The following is a 4,640-nucleotide window of genomic DNA, read 5'->3' on the forward strand; positions in this document are numbered from 1 at the left end:
CAGCCTGCATGTGTTGCAAAGCCTTCTGTTATTCTAGACCTCACCCCACCTCACCCCCAAAAAATCTAGCACCTTTTTGAGTCACTAGATAATAGACTGGGGTAGCATACACAAATGAAGGACGTGTTGCCTCCAAAATCCAGAGAAGCCCACCAGGTGTTCTGCCTGTTTTCAGTTGTAGGAGGAGCCAGATATAACTACTTAACCTTCATTTTAGAAGGAATATCTTGACATGCCCCACACCACTGCAACCCTAGAAATTTTGCTGAGGTGGAATCATCTGAATTTTGGTTGGATTAATTTCCCACCTTCTGGCATGCAAATAATGAACTCTGTTGGTACAGTGGTTAAGACTTTTGGCTGCTAGAAGGTAAGCAGTTCAAACCCACCAGATGCTCTGAGGAAGGAAGATGAATGAACATACTCCCACAAAGATTTACAGCCTTGGAAACCCTATGGGTCGCTGTGAGTTGGAATCAACTTGATGGCAGAGGGTGGTGGATGAGGCATGCAAATGTCTTACCAACACATCTAGAGTCATTGATACTTCTTCCTTACTAGGTCCAACTAGCATAATGTCATCAAAGTAATAGACCAGTGTGATGTCTTCTGGAAAAGAAAGGTGATCAATGTCCCTGCAGATTAAATTATGACATAGTGTTGGAGAGTTTATATACCCTTGAGGTAGGGCAGTGCATATATATTGCTGGTCTATTCATTTTTTCAAAAGTGTGCTGACTGAAATAAGCCAGATCAAAAAAAGAGTTCATATTGTATAGTTTCACTTATATAAAATTCTAGAAAATGCAAACAAATCTATAGTGACAAAGATCAGTGGTTGTGTGACTGTATCTCAGTTTCCCCATGTGAAAAAGGGGGATGATACAGTGTAATACCTGCCTTATGGCATCACTGTGAGGATTAAATGAATGAATATATGCTGAGTATTTATAATGATGCCTGGAACATTGCATTTGCTGTTAAAAAGAAAAAGAAAAAGAAACCAAACTCACTGCTGTGGAGTCAGATCCGACTCATAGTGACCCCTTGGATTTCCAAGATGATATCACTATGAAGGAGATTGCCCAATCTTCCTTCTGAGGAGTGGCTGGTGGATTTGAACCAGCAGCCTTCTGGCTAGCAGTCAAATGCCTTAGGCACTACTATTATAAACATATTGCATTCTGATTTGTTTTGTTTTACTCTGTCTCTCACACACACATTTTTGTGTCATCCTGGCTTGAATGTCTCCAGATTCTTCACTTAAGCTCACAGTCACCTTACCCAAGTATAGTTAGAATAAGTGGTTATGTGTCCCTGGAGACACTCTGGCCTGTGGAAAACCTCTGAGAATACTGAATTGAATTAAACAGAATTGAAGGCTTTTAAGGGTCTTTCCAAGTGGGCTACCTCTTCATATCCTGAAAAAAGGGACAGCCTGCACCTGTTTCCTTTGAAAAAAATTCTGCCCAGTGGTTTGCCTGGGAGCAGTATGGGATTGGATGGTGTGGTGATTATGTTTGTGTGTCAACTTGGCTGGGTCTGGTTGAGTGCCTGGGAAGCTGGTGGTAGTTATTCCTCATGATGAGACTGGCAATCAACACCATGGTGGGATCTACCACAAGTAGCTGAGTAGCTGCTTTGGGTATGTGGTCTGCTTCCCATATAAAAGAAGCAGCTTTGGGAATGGTCTCTAGCTTAGGGCACACTTGGACCCTGCATGTAGCTGTGTAATTCATTGTTCAGCAGCCTGCCATGCTCTGCTGACCTTGGGACTTACAATGGACTTGAGTTAATGGCCTGCCATGTGGTTTGGTAACATCAGGACTGTGCCTTTTCACTTGTCAACCTTGGGCTTGTTAGTCTCAGCAGCCACTAGCTGCCTAAGTGAAGAGATGTCTCTAGCTTCAATGGGCCAGGAGCAAGAGGCAGAGCTGAAGCCCAAGGTCGAGGGGCTTTCACCCAGCCCCTGGAGCCTGGCATTTTGAACTTGGACTTAAAGCCTCCAAATTGTGAGAAAATAAACTCCTGTTTGTTAAGGCCATCCCATTTGTGATATATTCTTGTCAGAGCAGCACTAGGTAACCAAAACAGATGAGGTATTTGTAAGACTTGTGGTAGCTCTGGGAGGGCTCCCAGGGACCAAGACTGGGAGGGATCCTTCCAAAGTGACACATTTGCCAAGAAACCATGAGGTAGCCCTTGCAGCTGACAAAATAAGGTTATAGACTTAAACCTTTCTAGGAGGGAAAGGGGACTTAGCTGTGCCTACTGAATGAAACAGTCATAGGAAACCCTGCAAGGAAAGGAAGTGAGTTGTCACTAGCAGGAGATGGTGCTTTTCCCAGGCACCTTGCCACATCTGACTCAATCTGTTTATGAAAAAGTCCAAAGAAAGTGAATATTTTCAATCAGTCTTGATGATTTCAACCTGCATAACAGATGAAGGTAGGTTATTTCTCACCGGAGAAAGTGGAGGTGTGGGGCCTGCCAGAGGTGAGAGCCTAGAGCAGGAGACTCTGCCCTAGAATAGGAAAGGAATCAAGTCAGGGAAGTCAAAGGCCTAGTAATGACTCCATGTCCCATCCAGGGACCTAAGGAAGGTAATGAGCACCCAAGATAACCTCTAAATTTCACACACACACACCCCCAATGTCAAGATGAAAAGATATTGATAGCAGCAATGCATCAGCAGAGACACCTTCCTCCCTTCTTGTTCAGCTACCTCAGTCAGGTGTCTTTCATATTTGTGGCACCTCAGAATGTCATTCTGTACCTATATGGCACTCCTTTGGACTTGGGTCCCAGAGCAACTACCCTCCTCTGCCCTCCCTCCCTATGTCTCTGGATGTCTACTGTGCTTGAGGAATGGGCAGTACTAGGTTAGCAGAAACTTCTCAGTGTCTCCCTCCCCACCGACTTCAAATGGCACCCAAAGCACTTGCCATACCTACTATACCTTAGATATACCTCTGTCCCTATCACCTCAACTCACCCCAAGCAGAAAAAAATCATGGTCCGATCAGGCAATCTACTTCTATAGTGACACCACCTCAGAAACCCAAGGAGGGTCACTGTGAGTCGGATCTTACTTGACAGCAGTGAGTTTGGGTTTTGGTTTTGGTTAGCACAGGAAGAGGAATACAATGGAGTTAGGCTGAATTCTGGACAAAGTTTCACATTCATTTCATAAATAGGAACCAAAAAGTACCAGCACAGAGGAAGGTTTTCCCACCCTCAAAGTCATACCTAGGACAAGGTGATTGTCATGGATTCCCCACACTCTGCCTAGCCACCTACATCTAAACCTATAGTTTCAATTTCAATGGTCTTTTCATAAAGAAACCTTTAACTGACTTCCCAATTGAAAGTAATTGTATCCTTGTTAGACTTTCTCAGAGCACCTTGAACTTTTCTTTCATGGTATTTTCACACTTTTTGATAGCATAATTATTTGTGTGATTATTTTTAAACTTATTTCATTTTTTAAAAAATCGTATAATACTCACACATAAAATGCAAACAGTAAAAATGATGTAACAGGAAAAGAGAATTATCTTCCTGTTCCTGATCCCCTGATTCTTAGTTCTCTTTCCTACAGACAAATACCATTATCACTTATGTATCTGTCCAGAGATAGTCTATGTATTTTGTGGGTGTATATGATTGTTTATTAAGTAGCTGTCTCCTCCACTAGACTGAGGGTGGGTACTGTGTCTATTTGTTCATTGTTATATCCTTACCAGGAGCTCTGGTGGCACAATGTAAGCACTTGGCTGCTAACTGAAAGTTTAGTGATTTGAATCCACCAGTCACTCCATTGGAGAAAGATATAACAGTCTGTTTCCGTAAAGATTATAGACTTGGAAATCTTGGAAGGCAGTTCTACTCTGTCCTATAGGGTCACTAGGATTCAGAATTGGCTCAATGACAATGGGTTTTTACAAGTATTCATAGTACCTGACACATAGTCAGCAATTTATAGATGTTGATGGAATGAACAAAGGAAACAGTGTTGAAAGAGCAGAGAGATTGGGTCAATATCTAAACTGCCAGCTCGTGAACATCTTCTATGCCCCCACCCGGTGCTGAGCACACAGTAGACTCTATTGTTGCTCCTGTGCTTCCCAAACTCTTGGTTTATACTTCTGTGAGAGCAACTTCTCACACTGTGCTGAAATTCTAGGTTCCCTTGTCTGTCTGCCTCCTCCAGTAGACTATGAACTGCTTGAGGGCGGGGATGATGTTTCACTTTCTGGATTCCCATGCTGAGCATCCGGGAAGTCCTCAGTGAACACTTTCTGACTAGGTACTTGTCTAACCTGACTCATCTGACTATTGGAGCCTTTGCAATTCTGTTCTCAAATTCCAGCAGCTTTAATATTCTCTGAGTGGCTGTGGGAGGGATGGGAAAGCTTTGGGTGTGTTAGGGCAATATTAAGATCTTTTCTGCAGGCTTAGTAACTTTCCAAAGGTAAGAAAGTCTCCAAGGAGAACAATTATGGGAGAAGGAAGGGCTGCTTATGCACAGGGAGACAGCTCAGGGGGCAGAAGAGTATGGAGGGATGGACACTGGGAAGAGGTAACTATGGGGAGGAAGTGGGAGGGGAGCTGTTGCATTGTGGTAAACTGTGGTCAAT

This window comes from Orycteropus afer, unplaced genomic scaffold (assembly GCF_000298275.1).
Source record: "Orycteropus afer afer isolate SDZICR_OR568_19922 unplaced genomic scaffold, OryAfe1.0 scaffold00056, whole genome shotgun sequence".
Lineage (NCBI taxonomy): Eukaryota > Metazoa > Chordata > Mammalia > Tubulidentata > Orycteropodidae > Orycteropus > Orycteropus afer.